This window comes from Castor canadensis, chromosome 5 (genome assembly GCF_047511655.1).
Source record: "Castor canadensis chromosome 5, mCasCan1.hap1v2, whole genome shotgun sequence".
NCBI lineage: Eukaryota > Metazoa > Chordata > Mammalia > Rodentia > Castoridae > Castor > Castor canadensis.
In genome coordinates, this window is record NC_133390.1 from 130885954 (window position 1) to 130904839 (window position 18886).

The window sequence follows — 18886 nt, forward strand, 5'->3', positions numbered from 1 at the left end:
AACAAAATAAAAGATAGAAGGACCAATGAAATAAGATTGGCAAAATGTTGGTAATTATTAAAACTGGGTGCTGGATGCATAGAATTTCATTGTTTCCTCCATTTGGGGGTATATCTGAAAATTTCCTTTGTAAGGGAATTTAAGTGTCTATGTGTAATTACTATCTTAAACACTTGACTTGTTCTGTCCTTTAACCTTTTTAAAAAATAAATCTAAGACCCAGTACAAATGCAAGCAATATTATGAAAACAGTTCACACTAATGGGAGGTCACATATGAGAGAGGGAGTGTAAAAGAAGGAAGTTAAGAAGGTGAATATGGTTGATGTACTTCCTATACAAGTATGGATAAAGAATTTTTAAACCTGTCAAAATCACCATAAAATGGTGACTAAGATTGAAAGGAGAAAAATAGAAGGGATGAACCAATTTGGGTTATAATACATGTATATATGGAAATGTCACAACAAAACACCCTGTATAACTATACAAACAAAAATATCCTTTTTTTCAAAAACAGAGACCAGGAAGGCAAAACAGATCCTGTCTGGGGGTTGGTACCAGTGGGAGGGGATAGGATTAAGAAAAGGTTGGTGAATATGGTGCAAATACTGTGTACACCTGTCTGTAAATGGAAAAATGAGACCTGTTGAAACTATTCCAGGAATGGCAGAAGGAGATAAAGAAGAATAAGGGGATGAATTCAACTATGATATATTGTAAGAATTTTTGTAAATGTCACAATGTACCCCCAGTGCAACAATTTAAAAATGAAAAAAAATTAAAAATAAAAATGAATCTAAGCCAGGCATAGTGATTCATACCTATACTCACCTTTCCTATAGGAGGCAAGGAAAGGAGGATTGTAAGTTTGAGGTCAGCCCAGGTAAAGTTGGTGAGACACTGTCTCAAAAAGAAAACATAAACAACAAGGCTGGGACATGGCTCAAGTAGTAAAGAACTTGCCTAGCATGTGTGAGACCCAGGATTCAATCCCCAGTACCTCAGTATTGAAAAAGAAAGAGAGGGAGGGAGAAAGGAAAGAAGGAAGGGAGGAAGGGAGGGAGAGAGGGAAGGAAGGAAGGAAGAAAGGAGGGAAGGAAGGAAGGAAGGAAGGAAAGAAGGAAGGAAGGAAGGAAGGAAGGAAGGAAGGAAGGAAGGAAGGAAGGAAGGAAGGAAGGAAGGAAGAGTCAGAGCAATTAAGTGACTTACCCAAGGAGTAATGGAGCCAGCACTTCCCTTGATCTCTCTAACTCAGAGAAAGGGTGGTCAACAAGGCCTTGACTTCTAGGTTGGACCCTGACCGTGGTTATGAAGAAGTTGATTTGCAACTCATAAATACGTAATTTATCATCCACTTAACACAAGCTAATTGCCTCGTCACCTAATCAACTTTGAGTAAGCTGACAGAGGCAGATCTGCAAGGCTGAGAATCAGGTATAGAATGGAATAATGATTGACTTGAGCACTGGGGTTGAAACCAGAACTTGAAAGCCTCCAGTGACTCACTTGTCTCCACAACATCCAAATAAAAGGGACAGGCTGAGCTAATGCTAGATGAGGCAGAAGCTCTGGCTCCTTCAACTTCTCTCTTTCACTCCCAGCTATTGGGCCAAATGCATTTGCTGAGCACTTAATGGCTTGCTGGCTGCTAGACAGACTTCTGGGATTTGAAGTTGCAATGAACTTATCCATCCCTTCAAGGGCTTCAAGCCAAGATCAGTAGCAAAAAGAGGTGATCAATACCAGGAGGTCAGAGGGAGAGGTTTGCCCAAGGTTCAGCTGCTTGGTGGTAGCAGAACCTCCATTCAACTGAGACACAAGGGTAGGGTTTAGACAAACAAAAACTGAAGAACACTACCCAGAGAACAGCAGACATGTTCAAGATGGGTGTGGCTAGGAGATGGGGTGGGAGTGAAAAATAGTGGAAAAAAAGGATCTAGAGGATGGTAAATGAAAGATGCGTTTAGATGTGAGTACCAGGATAAAGGCAATGCAAAGCCATTGAGATTTTTCTGACCGACTTAGAGAAGTCTCATATATACCATGTTAGATTATATTTTGAGGACCAGTTTTTTTTCACACCTGCATTTATCCATACCCTCTCCATGGACTTTGCAATTTATCCCCATGGAGGCACAAGAGGAATGTACTTCTCCCACCTTGGCTTTAGGAAAAGCTATAAAACTTGGTCTGGCCAATGGGATCTGAGCTTAAAGCTAGAGCTTGAAATATGGTTTTGCAAAAGAGCCTTCTGACTTGTGCCGCTACTGTTGCCATGACAAAGATGTGCCCACATAGGTTGCTGGTTTAGGGAGGATGCAGACACTGCCCAAGAGACCCACAGTCTTGCAGTGAGAAATGGAGCTCCCTTAGCATTGCAGCCAAGGCAGGACCACTCATCCACACCTGCTTAGTCCAGTCAACCTCTGGTCAAGTCATGACCCATGAGCAAGCCCCACAAAGATCAATTGGCATCAAGTCGGCCTGTAGATAGATGTGTGAGCTAAATGAGTGCTTTTGTTGTATGCCACTGAGATTTTTTGTGGCTGCTTGTCACACAGTAATTGTTAACTGGAATATTCATTATACATTTCTCCAAAAAAAACAAAATCATGAAATACCTTGAAAGGATGCTAGCCACTTCAAGATCAGCCTTGGACACTTGCAGGGTTATGACTGGGGACAATTCTCTCTTCTTCTGGTGGAAGGAGAGGCAGCAGAGTGCTAAGAACAGCTGCAGGAGGCACGTTTCTGAGGAAAACAATGTGCTCGTGCCCCTCCATGTCTTTGGCATGGCCTACTTCCCCCAACCTTCTAGAAGAAGTGAAAATTTCCCCTAGAAATTAGAAGCACTCTAGAAAATTCTGGGAATCTTTCAGTCAATCCTGTAGAGTGGACAAGCAAACTTCCCTATAAAAGTAAATACCCCAAGTCCCAAAATTTTGATAGCTTATACACACACAATTTCCAAATCTAAATATTCCTGAGGTTTTTCAGTGTTAGGAATTTAAAACATCACCCACAGAGTGGGAGAAAATATTTGCCAGCTACACATCAGACAAAAGACTGATAACCAGAATATGCAGGGAACTCAAAAAACTAAACTCTGTCAAAATTAATGAACCAATAAAGAAATGGGCAGCCCTTAACGCAGAGAAACTAAAGCAGATACCTTAAAAGCAACTGAGGCCAATAGGAAAAGTGGACCAGGAACTAGAGAAAAGGTTAGATCAAAAAGAATTAACCTAGAAGGTAACACACATGCACAGGAAATTAATGTGAATCAACTCCCTATTTGGCTATCCTTATCTCAACTAGCAAAAACCCTTGTTCTTTCCTATTATTGCTTATACTCTCTCTTCAACAAAATTAGAGATAAGGGCAAAATAGTTTCTGCTGGGTATTGATGGGATGGGGGGAGAGGGAGGGGGTGGAGTGGGTGGTAAGGGAGGGGGTGGGGGCAGGGGGGAGAAATGACCCAAGCCTTGTATGCACATATGAATAATAAAACAATAAAAAAGGAGCATCTAAAAAATAAAATAAAATAAAACTGAGTTATCTAGAAAAAAAATTAATAAAGCAATTGTGACAGGCAAAAAAAAAAAGAAATGGGCAACTGAGCTTTCTCAAAAGAAGAAATTCAAATGGCCAAAAAACACATGAAAAAATGCTCACCATCTCAAGCCATAAAGAAAATGCAAATCAAAACCACACTAAGAGGATTCCAAGATGGTGGCTAGAGGGATGAAGCGGAAAGCGAGCCTCCTATAGTGAAATCTTGGAGAGACGCTGGAGACACACTTTGCAGGCATAATCACTGAGAAAAGGCATAACTTTGGCCCCTCCACACCTCCAGCCGGTGCAGAGAATCTCCACTTCACTTTAAACGGAGAAACAAGGAGGGCCCCGGGGCCGCCAGTCGCCGGCACCCAGACAGCTTGGGAAGACGCAGACCAGGTGAGCTTCACAATACTGCGGTACTCCCACAGACAAGCCTGGGCCAGAGCAGCATAGCCCCCTGGACAGACTGACCTCCATCCGAGGAAAAAAGAGAAACCAAGTAATAAGCAATAAAAGCAATAAGACACACTGGAAAGAGGATAGGGCGCCCTGAGCGCTGAAGATTGGGGGAAGGGAACCCTTTCTGGGACTAAATAAACAAGCCGGCGGCCGGAGAGCCTCTGGAGGGAGCAGGGGCGGGGCGCGCACCCAGCAACCAGGAGCAGGAAAGCTTGTAAGAGTGGCAGAGGGAGGAAAACTCCACAGGAGAGGGGGGAAGACCCACTTCCCACGTGAACTGTAAACAAACATGGCGGCTGGCAGGAGCAGCAGCACCACCCAGTAAGTAGGAGCAGGAAAGCTTGTGAAAGCGGAGGTGGGAGGAGAACTGCACAGGAGAGGGGGGAAGACCACCTCCCACATGAACTGTAAATAAACACACAGGCATGACAACACGGGTGCAGTGTCACCTTTCCCAGTGCTTGGAAAGGGGAAAGCCTGTACCAGAGGCTCCCGCACAGAGGAACTATGAACAAACAAAGCCTGCAGGGCCAGGTGAGTGTTAAGCTCACCCCAGAGATCTGCTTAAACAACGCCTCCAGCAACAGCAGGCTGACAGCAGCGGGCAGGCAAGCCACAGCTGCAGATACCATTCTCAGAACTGTCTCCAGACTCTTTTTTTCTTTCTCTGCCTACCTTTGATGAGAAAACAACTGAATTACACCTGCAAGCAGAAAAACTTTCTAAAACTGTATTGCATTTGAACTTGGGACACTAGGTGGGGTTTTTTTGTTGTTTTTGTTTTTGTTTTGTGTGTGTGTGTGTGTATATAGTTTTGTTCTACTTTATGCATCCCCTTTGATGAGACAACTACAGAACAACATCTGAGGCACCATCTCCAGGATTGGAGACTGAGACGGACACCCAAATGATTAAGACAGAAACTTCATTGCATTTGAACTTGGAGGGTTTTTTGGTTTTTTTTTTATTTTCTATTTTCCATTTTATTTTATTTCATTTTTAATATATAGATATTTCTTTCATTTACTTTTTTTTACTCCTATCTTAATTTTTTTTTTATTTTTGATATTCATTCCTGTCTCTGTCCCTCTACTGTCTGTTCAGCTTACTGTCAATTAGTACACTAACACTCCCTGTCTATACCTTTGAAACTTTCTTGTCTGAAACCTTGTTCTGCTTTCTCCCTCTTGTCTGTGTATTTGTTTTCCCCTTTTCTTTAACTTCTTGCTTTCCATCTCAGCTCACTCTTCCATTCTAAATATTACCATTGTTATTATTACAAGCTAGAAAATACTTAATTGCACACAGTACAGGGACAGTAACAACACCAAAGACAATGACAGGAAGACAGAAAAAAACAGGGAAACCATTTCCCCACAGCAAAAAATTAGTACAGGAACCAGAGGAGAATGAAGAAAACAGAAACTCAGATCCAGACTCGAACAAAATGAAGATAAACTATGCCAAAACACCCAATGAAGCCCACAATAATAATTTAAAAGAAGACATAATACAAGTACTCAATGAGAATTTTATAGAGATAATACTGTATAGAGTCAAACAAAATGTACAGGAGACACTCAAGAAATTCCAAGACAACAAAAATAGATAATTTGAAAAAGCAAAACAAGAAATAAAGGAAACCATACAAGCACTGTATAAACACCAAAGTGAAAGAGAGAACACGATGAATAAATGGATAAATGAACTCAGGACAAAAATAGACAACATTAAAGAGGAAAACAGCCAGGATATGGAAAACCTCAGAAAAAAGAACGAAACAGAACTGCAAAACAAAACGGAAGGCCAATCCAGCAGAATAGAACAAACAGAAGACAGAATCTCAGAACTTGAAGATGAAATGGTAATTAAAAGAAAAGCTCAAGAACTATTAATTAAACAACTCAAGACCTGTGAAAAGAAAATGCAAGAACTCACTGACTCCATCAAAAGACCAAACTTGAGAATCATGGGCATCAAAGAAGGAGAAGAGATGCAAGTGAAGGGAATGCGTAATATATTCAACAAAATAATAACGGAAAATTTCCCAAATCTAGAGAAAGATATTCCCATACAGATGCAAGAGGCCTCCAGGACACCAAACAGACCAGATCAAAATAGAACTACTCCACGACATATCATCATTAAAACAACAAGTTCAGAAACTAAGGAAAGAATATTGAAGGCTGCAAGAGAGAAAAAACAAGTAACATACAAAGGTAAACCCATCAAATTCACAGCAGACTTCTCAACAGAAACATTAAAAGCAAGAAGAGCGTGGGGTGAGATCTTCCGGGCACTGAATGAAAATAACTTCAACCCCAGGATACTCTACCCAGCAAAGCTATCATTCAAAATAGATGGAGCAATAAAAGTCTTCCATGATAAGCAGAAACTAAAACAATATGTGACCACAAAGCCACCACTACAAAGGATTCTTCAAGGGATTCTGCACACAGAAAGTGAAACCCAACTTAACCATGAAAAGGCAGGCAGCACCAAACCACAGGAAAAGAAAAAGCAAGACAGTAGAGAGTAACCTCAACTTAGGTACACACAATCAAACCTTCAAACAACTAAGACAACTAAATGACAGGAATCACCACATACCTATCAGTACTAACAATTAATGTTAACGGACTTAATTCACCCATCAAAAGGCACCGCTTGATGAAATGAATTAAAAAGGAAGATCCAACAGTTTGTTGCTTACAGGAGACCCATCTCACTGACAGAAATAAGCATAGGCTTAGGATGAAAGGTGGGAAGAAGATTTACCAAGCCGATGGCCCCAAAAACAGGCAGGAGTAGCAATACTTATCTCTGACAAAGTAGACTTCAAACCTACATTGATCAAATGAGATAAAGAAGGACATTCCATACTAATAAAAGGGGAAATAGACCAAAAGGAAATAATAATCATCAATCTGTACGCACCCAATGTCAATGCACCCAATTTCATCAAACATACCCTGAAAGACCTAAAAGCATATATAAATGCCAACACAGTGGTTGTGGGAGACTTTAACACCCCATTATCATCAATAGATAGGTCATCCAAACAAAAAATCAATAAAGAAATCCAAGATCTAAAACATGCAATAGATCAAGTGGACCTAGTAAATGTCTACAGAACATTTCATCCAACCTCTACACAATATACATTCTTCTCAGCAGCCCATGGAACCTTCTCCAAAATAGATCATATCCTAGGGCACAAAGTAAGTCTCAGCAAATATAAGAAAATAGAAATTATACCATGCATACTGTCTGATCACAATGCAGTTAAAGTAGAACTCAACAACAAAAGTAAAGACAAAAAACATGCAAACAGCTGGAAACTAAATAACTCATTACTTAATGAAGAATGGATCATCAATGCAATAAAAGAGGAAATTAAAAAGTTCCTGGAAGTCAATGAAAATGAAAACACAACCTACTGGAACCTATGGGACATAGCTAAGGCAGTCCTGAGAGGAAAGTTTATAGCCATGAGTGCATATATTAAAAAGACTGAAAGATCCCAAATCAATGACCTAATGATACATCTCAAACGCCTAGAAAAACAAGAACAAGCAAATCCCAAAACAAATAGAAGGAGCGAAATAATAAAAATAAGAGCTGAAATCAATGAAATAGAAACCAAAAAAACCATACAAAGAATTAATGAAACAAAAAGTTGGTTCTTTGAAAAAATAAACAAGATCAATAGACCCCTGGCAAACCTGACTAAAATGAGGAGAGAAAAAACCCAAACTAGTAGAATCAGGAATGCAAAAGGGGAGATAACAACAAACACCATGGAAGTCCAGGAAATCATCAGAGACTACTTTGAGAACCTATATTCAAATAAATTCAAAAACCATAAAGAAATGGACAGATTTCTAGACACATCTGATCATCCAAAACTGAACCAAGAGGAAATTAATCACCTGAATAAATATATAACACAAAATGAAATTGAAGCAGACATCAAGAGTCTCCCAAAAAAGAAAAGTCCAGGACCTGATGGATTCTCTGCTGAATTCTATCAGACCTTTAAAGAAGAACTGATACCAACCCTCCTTAAACTGTTCCATGAAATAGAAAGGGAAGGAAAACTGCAAAACACATTTTATGAAGCCAGTATTACACTTATCCCAAAACCAGGCAAAGACACCTCCAAAAAGGGGAACTATAGGCCAATCTCCTTAATGAACATTGACGCAAAAATCCTCAATAAAATAATGGCAAACCAAATTCAACAACACATCAAAAAGATTATTCACCACGACCAAGTAGGCTTCATCCCAGGGATGCAGGGGTGGCTCAACATATGAAAATCAATAAATGTAATAAACCACATTAACAGAAGCAAAGACAAAAACCACTTGATCATCTCAATAGATGCAGAAAAAGCCTTTGATAAGATCCAACATCATTTCATGATAAAAGCTCTAAGAAAACTAGGAATAGAAGGAAAGTTCCTCAACATTATAAAAGCTATATATGACAAACCTATAGCCAGCATTATACTTAATGGAGAAAAACTGAAACCATTCCCTCTAAAATCAGGAACCAGACAAGGATGCCCACTATCTCCACTCCTATTCAACATAGTACTGGAATTCTTAGCCAGAGCAATTAGGCAAGAAGAAGGAATAAAAGGAATACAAATAGGTAAAGAAACTGTCAAAATATCCATATTTGCAGATGACATGATCCTATACCTTAAAGACCCAAAAAGCTCTACTCAGAAGCTTCTAGACATCATCAATAGCTATAGCAAGGTAGCAGGATATAAAATCAACATAGAAAAATCATTAGCATTTCTATACACTAACAATAAGCAAACGGAAAAAGAATATATGAAAACATTTCCATTTACAATAGCCTCAAAAAAAAATCAAATACCTAGGTGTAAACCTAACAAAAGATGTGAAAGACCTCTACAAGGAAAACTATACACTTCTGAAGAAAGAGATTGAGGAAGACTATAGAAAGTGGAGAGATCTCCCATGCTCATGGATTGGTAGAATCAACATAGTAAAAATGTCGATTCTCCCAAAAGTAATCTACATGTTTAATGCAATTCCCATCAAAATTCCAATGACATTCATTAAAGAGATTGAAAAATCTACTGTTAAATTTATATGGAAACACAAGAGGCCACGAATAGCCAAGGCAATACTCAGTCAAAAGAACAATGCAGGAGGTATCACGATACCCGACTTCAAACTATATTACAAAGCAATAACAATAAAAACAGCATGGTACTGGCACAAAAACAGACATGAAGACCAATGGAACAGAATAGAGGACCCAGATATGAAGCCGCAGAACTATTACCAACTTGGTTTTGACAAAGGAGCTAAAAATATGCAATGGAGAAATAGCAGCCTCTTCAACAAAAACTGCTGGGAAAACTGGTTAGCAGTCTGCAAAAAACTGAAACTAGATCCATGTATATCACCCTATACCAAGATTAACTCAAAATGGATCAAGGATCTTAATATCAGACCCCAAACTCTTAAGTTGACACAAGAAAGAGTAGGAAATACTCTGGAGTTAGTAGGTATAGGTAAGAACTTTCTCAACAAATCCCCAGCAGCACAGCAACTAAGAGATAGCATAGTTAAATGGGATCTCATAAAGCTAAAAAGCTTCTGTTCATCAAAAGAAATGGTCTCTAAACTGAAGAGAACACCCACAGAATGGGAGAAAATATTTGCCAACTATACATAAGACAAAGGACTGATAACCAGAATATATAGGGAACTTAAAAAACTAAATTCTCCCAAAACTAATGAACCAATAAAGAAATAGGCAAGTGAACTAAACAGAACTTTCTCAAAAGAAATTCAAATGACCAAAAAAACACATGAAAAAATGCTCACCATCTCTAGCAATAAAGGAAATGCAAATTAAAACCACACTAAGATTCCACCTCACCCCTGTTAGAATAGCCATCATCAGCAACACCACCAATACAGGTGTTGGCGAGGATGTTGGGAAAAAGGAACCCTCTTACACTGTTGGGAATGTAAACTAGTACAACCACTCTGGAAAAAAATTTGGAAGCTACTTAAAAGCTGGACATTGATCTACCATTTGATCCAGCAATACCACTCTTGGGGATATACTCAAAAGACTGTGACACAGGTTACTCCAGAGGCACCTTCACACCCATGTTTATTGCGGCACTATTCACAATAGCCAAGTTATGGAAACAGCCAAGATGCCCTACCACTGACAAATGGATTAAGAAAATGTGGTATCTATACACAATGGAATTTTATGCAGCCATGAAGAAGAACGAAATGTTATCATTCGCTGATAAATGGATGGAATTGGAGAACATCATTCTGAGTGAGGCTAGCCTGGCTCAAAAGACCAAAAATCGTATGTTCTCCCTCATATGTGGACATTAGATCAAGGGCAAACACAACAAGGGGATTGGACTATGAGCACATGATAAAAGCAAGAGCACACAAGGGAGGGGTGAGGATAGGTAAGACACCTAAAAAACTAGCTAGCATTTGTTGCCCTTAATGCAGAGAAACTAAAGCAGATACCTTAAAGCAACTGAGGCCAATAGGAAAAGGGGACCAGGAACTAGAGAAAAGGTTAGATTAAAAAGAATTAACCTAGAAGGTAACACCCACACACAGGAAATCAATGTGAGTCAATGCCCTGTATAGCTATCCTTATCTCAACCAGCAAAACCCCTTGTTCCTTCCTATTATTGCTTATACTCTCTCTACAACAAAATTAGAGATAAGGACAAAATAGTTTCTGCTGGGTATTGAGGGGGGGAGCGGGAGGGGGTGGAGTGGGTGGTAAGGGAGGGGGTGGGGGCAGGGGGGAGAAATAAACCAAGCCTTGTATGCACATATGAATAATAAAAGAAAAATGAAAAAAAAAATTTACGAGAGAAAAAAAAAAAGAAAGAAATGGGCAAGTGAACTAAACAGAACTAAATCAACTTAGAATATAACACATATGTACATGGAAGCAATGCTAGGAATCTCCCTGTATAGCTATCCTTATCTCAACTAGCAAAAACACTTTGTCCTTCTTATTATTGTTTATACTCTCTTCAACAAAATTAGAGATAAGGGCAAAACAGTTTCTGCCTGGAAGCGAGGGGGTTGTGGGGGAGAGGGAAGGGCAGGAGGAAAGGGAGGAGACGTGGGAAAGGGGGGAGAAATGACCCAAACATTGTATGCACATATGAAGAAAAGATATTAAAAAAAAGAATTTAAAACATGTTTTCATCATAAAAAGGGAAATTTCTTTTTATGAACTGAAACATAATTTCTTTTTGTAATATAAACAAACGGGAGTTTTCACCATATGAAAACACAATAGGATCATAATCAATGGAGTGTCTTAGGGATATTCAGCACATTTTAGTTTTCTAGATTTTAAATGTTGGCTGACCCTCTACTTTAAAAGGTTAAAATGATATAAGCCTTACAACTGTCAGCAACTCTGTTATTAGGAACAAAATTGTACAATTTGAACATTTCATTCCCAAGACCTTATCACTTCTTTGTGACAGACAGCTCTAGGCTGGCTTGAGCAAAGCAGCCCTCAGTACTTTTTGTCCCTAATACAGAAATTAGGGCTGTTAGCTTGGGAGAGGCAGTGGCAGTGGGAGAGGGAGAGAAAGAGAGAGAGAGTATGTCCCCAAGACTGACATTCAAATCCTATCCAACTTTCTCTCTGGGATTGGGCAGAAGTGAACCCAGGGGTCTTTGTAGCCCTCAGTGGTGGCCACAGTCTCACAGATGGCTCCAGGGTCCCAGCCTCCCCAGCCCTACACACACACACACACACACACACACACACACACACACACACACACACACACACCCCGCAGAGATCCCACCAAAACAGATGCAGATGCAGCTTAGCTCATGCCCCAGTGAGCACCCAAAGAGATATTTCAAAGCAGCAATTTGACAGAACTCTTCTAACCTTCAGGACATTTTTACCCAGTCTTTTAATCATCTACAGCAAAACAGACACTGTCAAAATGTGAGAAGCACTCTTGCAGTTTTCAGTAAAGCACATGCATAAGCCCCACCGATAGGGTCCCTCCATCCTGCAGCATTGTCCACATCTGGGCCTTTTCTCATGAACAGCCTCATCCACCCTGCAGCCTCAGTTCATCCCTCCCCCATCTCATCCAAACACCAGCCCATGCCTGCACCTGGTTCACCCACACTCACTCTCCCCGTGCCCTGGGATGGAGTGAAGCTAAGCCAGGGCTGTGCAGTTAGCACTTATTCATGGGGCTTTTCATTGTCATGAGCAAGAACATCTTGTTATGATGAGACAATCGTCTCTTGTCAACAGAAATATCCCATTTTGAGAGACCAAACCTAGCAGGGCAGAAAATGAGAAAGATACCACACATAGATTGTCAGGAAAGCATTTATCAGAAGCCAATACAGCACCAATCTCTGGAGTGCAGGGTCAAGGAGCAGGATTAACTCCAGCATTGTTGTGCCCAGAGAAACTCAGTCCCTCCCTGATTAGAGCCAAGCTAGTTCCCCAGGCCAGACCTGCAGTGCCCTGCTGACAAGGACAGATATCCCTGTAATCTCTCTCCATGCTGTTTATGGCACCATCTGGTGGTTCCATGGTGAGGTGCCGGTCTGCAGAGTCAAAAGACCAGCAAAATCTGAACCAAAAGGGTGTCCCCTGAAAGTCAAAGCTTCACTCTGCCTTCAATTCTTTCTCACACTTGCTTACTCTTGTTCATCTGTCAAGATTGTCCTGGTCCTGGTAATGAGCGTGATGAGGGAATACTCAACAAACCCCAATTCAATTTGAAATAAAGCAATTTGCTCATTTTCTTTGCTGGGGTGCATTAGACATCAAATCGGCCAGAACCAGTGTAGGAATGTGCCAGGATATGTTCTTTCAGCTCAACTGAGTACAGGAAATGATTATCTCTAGGTAAAACTATTCACAGAGGCCCTGCCATGTTAACATGCAATCTTACCAGAGCAATCACAGCAGACAAAGGAAACACAGACTATCCTGGAAAGTGAGCAAGACAGAAACTCAAGCAAGCAGCATCACAAGCAAGCAGGCCAGGGGGCCTCTCAGCAGGGAATACTTACTCTGAGAGTAGCCTATGTTCTGCTTATTCCGGATTTTATCTCCCTGGATGTCATACGAGTAGGCTTTATAATTCCTTGACTTGGGTTTGTTTGTTGTTGTTTATTTTTTGTTTTTCTTTCTTTTTTTATTTTGCAAAGTACAATGGAGAAGCAACTTGAGGTCAGAGCTTGTTTTTCTCTTGTCTTTGTAATAGCCCTGATGGGAAACACTGGGGACCCAGAGCTGGAGGAAGCCTCTGCTGCAAAGATAGCACGCAAGGCAGACCTTACACAATGCTCACATGGAGATGTAGTAGGGTTGGTGCTAAGGTAGGGGAAACATCCATTCTAGCTTTTTTTTTTTCCAAAAAAAACTGGATTGGGAGAGAAAGATGTAGTCTTGGCTAGTATCCACTACCCAGGCTGGAACAAGTTTATTCCACCTCCCGGGCACTAGATGTTCAGTTATAAGAGGAGAAAGAGGGACAAGGTAATTCCTACATCTTAAATTTTACAACTCTATGTTTAGAAAAACAGAAAAACTCAGGATGACGCATCATAAATTATGCAAGTGGGGTGTCCTATAAGGGAACATCCCAAAGAAGGTGCTGTTACTCCAAGTTCCTGAACAGAAAACCACAACTAACAACAGTTGAGGTTATAGAAAACTTATGACATCACTTATGCATCACTAAAGACAAACGCATGCTGGAGTTTCCATGCTGCTCAGGGGAAAGTCATCACATTGGCATTTTAGAGGACCAGAGAAGAAAGAACTCACACCCCAACCCTGGCACTAGAATTGACCTGCTAGACTACAAATGGGTGAGCTCTGGAGTAGACTAATTTAAGAATTTGTGTCTGGAGTGGGGAGGTACGAAGGTCTCCTCACCAAGCCATCAGCTACTGGACTGGGGCCAAAGCTGCTTTACAGCCTAGAAAAAACAAAAACTAACCCAAGGACCAAACAGCAGCCCAGCCCTCTGCCTGGGCCAAGCATGGCTCACCCAGCCCACAGAGTCATCACAGAGAGGGTATTTTTAAAATATTAAAAGCCCAGCCTAGGATATGTAGCAAGACTCTATCTCAATAAAACAAAATAAAAAGAAAACAAGGCAACAAACCCACTGCAATGCAACACCTGCAAATTGTATCCTAAAGCAGACCAACATATCAGGAATTCGGGTTCCATTGTGATTCCAAGTGTATAAGCGCCACCTGCTGTCTAGGCTGTGAAAAGCATGTTTTGGACTTTCTCTTCACCATCCACACAAAGTGCTTCATTCTGCCAGAGCAGGGTCCAACCTGCTGGGGACCTGAAGTTCTTTACAAGATTTGCAAGCTGTTCGTGTGTTTTCATCTTTGTGATAATTCAAAAAGATTAATACAAATTGAAGCTCATGCTTTTATTATTCATATAAAAACTGAACTTCACACTCCACACAGATTACAGAAGAGTGGTATGAAAACAAGCTTATGTAGGGCTCACAATGGCTCAAGCAAGTCTAACTCAAAAGAACCTGAGACAGAATAGTCAGGACCATATCTGCAACGTAAGGGAAAGCAATCGTTGATCATTCCATTGGCTGATGTATATTATTGGTGTGCCTCTATTTGAAGTCAATTTATAATTTTGTTTTGCTTGTATGGTTGGTTGAGCATGAGCTCCAAGGATAAGAAATGTATGCTTAGTGTTGTTCATTTAAGTTATATTATATTTTTTAAACCTTCTTTGGCAGTACTAGGGTTTGAGCTCAAGACCTCATGCTTTCTAGGCAGGCTTTCTCCCACTTAGGCCAGACCTGTAGCCCTTTTTTGCTTTTTAGTTATTTTTCAGATAGGGTCTTTTTTTTTTTTTTTTTTTTTGCCTAAGACCAGCCTCAGACCGTGATCCTCCTACCGATGCCTTTCCCATAGCTGTGGTTACATATGTGCACAACCATGCCTGGCTTGTTTGCATGGTTTTTTTGCATGTTTTTGCCCAGGCTAGTCCTCAAACCATGCTCCTCCTGATCTCTGCCTCCCAGGTAGCTGGGGTTATAAGTGTGAACAACCATGCCCAGTCTAAAATTATTTAATTCCTTCTAATTGGTCTCTGGCTCGCTTTGTGTGTGTGTGTGTGTGTGTGTGTGTGTCTTTCTCACACACACACACACACACACACAGTGCTATCTGCTGAATGAACAGTTAAATGATGTCTGTTCATAGGCTTTACCAAAGTCCATGCATTTTCTTCCTCTAAAAGAAATGTATACATAACTCACTGTTAGTCAGGTTTGGCTCCAACTATGTTTCATGACAAACGGTTCCAAAATTTCAATGATTTACAGTAACAACCATTAGTTTTCTCATTAATGGTTCTGAAGATCAGGTGGCACCATTCTGCCTCATATGCAGGCCAGGTTCAGATCCGTTCCAAGAATCTCTCATCTTTGAACCAGAGACTTCCAAGGCCTGCACTTCCTGTGGCAGATGGCAGAAGCACAAGTAGCCAAACTAAACTAAACAGACAAACACATTTATACACTCTGTTCACACCATGTCAGCTCATATCATTGACTAAGGCAAGTCACATGGCTATATCACTGAGGGAAGGAAACTGGTCTTCCCACAGAGCAAGGGCAGAGGGAAAATAGAATTATGGATGGAAAATCAATCTATCACAGGCTCAAACTTTAGAAATATTCCTTTTCAGGAGAGGGATTATATATATTCCCATTATTCTAATAAAAAAATCACAGCACCTCCAATCTAAGTGCCAAATTAAATCCATGTATTTTATTCTCTTTTCCTATTCCTGAAATCTAAATGAACTCAAGCATAAAAGTTCTAAATCCTAGTAGTTTTCATAACAAGAAATCAGAGAAGGTTAGCAACCACATGTCTCAAACTTAAAAATTGAAAGAGTGGATATGAAGAGGACCCTAGAGAATGCCAGCCTTTTCCCCACTGGCTGCAGAGACTTCTAAGAAGGGCCTGGCCAGAAATTAAGTGATGGGTTTGCAGGAATCTTGCTTTCACCCCAGCTCTGGGCCACAGTGGCTAGAGATTGGGAGTGGAATTGCAGTCAACAGAGAGCAAAGTCCTGCAGGAGTGGCCCTGGAACCCTGCTACCAAGTTCTGATGGAATGGATTTCGGATCTCTGTGTGTGGAGAGCAAGCTGCATGGAACACGGGGCCTTCTAAGAATGGTTCTCCATAGGTGGCTGGGCTGGGAAATGAGGGGACCTTGTGTCAAGATAACTGGCTAACCACCTGGTGGGGGACATGAAGGAGTAGGAAGTGAAGCTGGAATCTCTACTTAATAACTTCCACCAAAATAAATTCTAGATAGATAAAATATTAACTGCTTAAATGTTTAATAAAGGCATACATAAGAGAATTGTTTAATATATTTAATCTTGGTGTGGAGAAGGCCTCTATAAAAAAATGTATCAACATTAGAACCCCAACCAGAAGCCCAAGGAGAGAAGCTATCAGAAGACAGCCATGTTTCCTTGAAAGAGCAGCCTACAGGGGTGTGCCCATATGACAAACAGAAAGCAGAATAGCACTTAGGGGGCACTAAGGATGCCAGTTATTTCCCGTCCCCCACCCCCACCAGTACCTCTTCCTCTTAGAAAATACACTCCCAAATTACTGCCCCCAAAAGAGCAGCACCTGTGCCCTATGGCCTGCTGCCACTGTTAGACATAGCTGGTTGGATTAGAAGTTGACACCTGACCCATATGCAGCCAAAGGGGCTTTCCCCAAGAGTATGGGGACAGAGACATAAGAGCCTAGCAGCTTAGCGCTGGGAAACACTTTGTAAGGTGGTAGAGAATCCAGAGCTGTTGTGGTTCTGAGGCACCCATCACTGGGGGTGGGGGGGCAGGCTGAAGATGCCGCACTGTTGTGTGGAGGGGAAGGAGAAAGGATGCTATCCAGGACAGGGCAGCACCAAGGCCACTGGCCCCAGGGGACAGTGAAGCTAGAGAACCAAACTTTCTGGGTCTCCTGAGGGCCACTTCCAGGTTCCTCTGGCCTTTCTAGCCTCCACAACAGCCACTCACCTTGCTGATAATTCTGTGATTCCTGATGGAGACAAAGCTCACCCAGACAGGTGTGTCAGGAAAGTATCTTTAAAAGAAGCAAAGTGGAGATAAGGAGAGTATACACAGGAGTAGCTGTGGTCCTGCTCTATCTGAAAGCCAGATGCTGGCCCCAAAGTGCAGCCTGGCAAATGCCCAGAGTCTGAGGAAATGCAGTTCAGATCTTGCCAGGGACCAAGGAGACTCACGTGGAGCACAACGTCCACCCACTAGCTTCCATTTATTTTCAAAACAGTAGACATAGAGGAGAAAACTGGCCGATATTCAGCCCTTGCATAATTTTTATGAGCCAAGTGAGGCAGCTAGAAAGCAGCCACCTGACAGGTGCAAAGGGGCAGCACTTCTGATCCCAGGGGCACCACTGGGCTGGCTCTTCACCACTCATCTTGTCTCCTGATGTTGACTTCACCTGAGTTAAGTTTGAAAAGAGGAACACAAAGAACGGAATCACCCTTGGTTTGAAGGCTTCCCTTTGGGGCTTTTGTAAAAATAGAATCAAATTTCACAGATCTCATTTTGAGGAAAAGAGGCTCTTCTTGGGGAAGGAGGGTTGGCAGGTTGCTTTTATACTTAATAAGTGCAAAAGTGCAGAGCAGCCTGGGGCTGCCATCAGAAAGTAAGGACTTTCACCTTAAAGGGAAAAGGAAAGATGAAAGATGCCCACAGATCAAGGGTCACTATCATGTCCAGTAAGACTTTGTCAATTGGCCCCAGCTCCATAGCCATGAATCTGAGCTGAAAAGCAATTTTAATGCTGCAGGCTACTGAGGCAGATAAGGGAGCAAGTGCCTTCCTCTGTGTGTACCTATCCAAGACACCAACCACAGCCTCATCTCTCCATGGGGGTCAATGTACAGGTGTGAGAGCCAAACTAAGCCTCTGAGAGAGCCCAGACCTCTGACTCTATGAATGGCTAGGTGATGTCTTGAGGTAATAGTTTATGGCTTGTGCTCCCTGAATTTCCTCTCCCCTTTCCTTCTATTCAAGCTGGCTCCCAGAGCATGGTAAGAAAGAAAAGAGAAGTAAGTCACAGGATTAACTTACTTTGTTTCCAAAATCTGTGGCAGCAATTAGGACAAGGTGAATGAGGTTCCACCACTGCAAAATTTAAAAAGCCACCAAAAATCTACGTAATCAAAGTAAGTAATGTTTTCACTGCCATAGTTTAGGAAAATCAAAATAAATATTTAAAAACTCCAGATTTTTTAGAAGATACCACATTTACCTCACTTAATCCCAGGCCTGTCCTGGAGAGAATGCAGAAATCTGTGGAGAGTCTGCAGAGAAAGGAATTTACACACAGAGGAAGAAGAAAAGTTCTCATCCAAACCCAAAGAATCTTCCTGGCTCAAGGAGAGAGAGACAGAATTCTACATGCCCTGGGGCTCCAGTAATACAGACAGAGACCCAGAGAGGGGCCAAGACCCTGAGGAGAGATAATTAGTGTGACCCTGGAGACAAGACTCCAGGAAGTTGCCTGCACAGTTCTCAGCCTGAGTGACAAGGAAACAGTAGAGAGAGGGAGGGCTAACAAAAACCGTGTGGGGGGGGGGGGTGTGTGCTTGGTTGCTCAGGACTGATGACAAAAGGATGCTCCCCAGGACTTCACACTTTACAAGGTACCAGAACTGTGATCCAATGTGGAGTGACAGCTGAGATTCCTCCACCCACCAGCAAG